We start from the raw sequence: 1131 nt of genomic DNA on the forward strand, positions 1-1131 counted from the left end.
ATGCAACAAAGAACCCACCAGGTAAGATAAATGGATGAGAAATGAAAATTAATTGGTAAATTGCTCTCTTTTAGAATTTAAATAAGTCTGAAAGACCGGACAGTATCTTCTTAGAGAATCTGTTCAGATGTAGTCATATCCTTGGTCTTTCTGGGAGGACAAGGAAAGGACACGCATTCTCCTGGGTGGGTACAAATCTCAGGCAGATAAAGAAACTTTAATGATTTGGGGAAACTCCGTAGTAGTGGTGGTGAGGAGGTCAGAGAGACCCCCATTCCTCTTCAGTCTGTCTAGCATGTCCAAATGTTGTATTTTAGGGCAAAAATATTTTAAATTTCCTTCAGCTATGATCACACCACTGTATTCTAGTCAGGGAAGCAGAGCAGGACCCTCTCTCTATAAACAAACAAACAAATACACAAACCAAACACTAATACTATACCCTATTTAAGAAGCATAAAGAAGAAAAATATTTATAAGAAATCTTTCCTTGAACCATGAAATTTAAAAATAAAAAATTTTATCTTCCCTCCCCCAGTTTTTCTTTGCTTCAGATTAAATTAGAAGATACATAGGGCATAAATACCCATAGTAAGACGAAAGCAGAATTAAAAGCCTCAGGGTACAAAATTGTGGTTATGATTCATCCTTATGTATCCATCTATCCTAGTCTTAGAATTTTAATATCAACAAAACTTCTGGAAGCAATAAATAAAACATAAAGTTGGGGCCAATATACTGATTATGTATTTAAACATTTTTTTTAGTATTTTAAAGTAGCATAACATAAAATCTTTGAGTTTAATAAGCTTTTATTTTTTTTTTGACTGGGGCTGGGTTTGAACCCGCCACCTCCATTATAAGGGGCCGGCACTCTACTCCTTTGAGCCACAAGTGCTGCCAGAGTTTAATAAGCTTTTAGAAACCATTTCTAATTGATATATATGTTGTACATTAGTAAACTTTTAATCTACATGGGGCATTCTCTAACTTCTAATGCTCAGATATACAAGTAGGTATAATCTTTGAGAACTATGTACCCCAGGATAAGAATTGTTTTATTTTATTTTATTTTATTTTTTGAATTGTTTTATTTTTAAAGCCAGTACTCAATAGCACCATCTGCTGTTT

This window comes from Otolemur garnettii, unplaced genomic scaffold (genome assembly GCF_000181295.1).
Source record: "Otolemur garnettii isolate 467f Iridium unplaced genomic scaffold, OtoGar3 scaffold00012, whole genome shotgun sequence".
Lineage (NCBI taxonomy): Eukaryota > Metazoa > Chordata > Mammalia > Primates > Galagidae > Otolemur > Otolemur garnettii.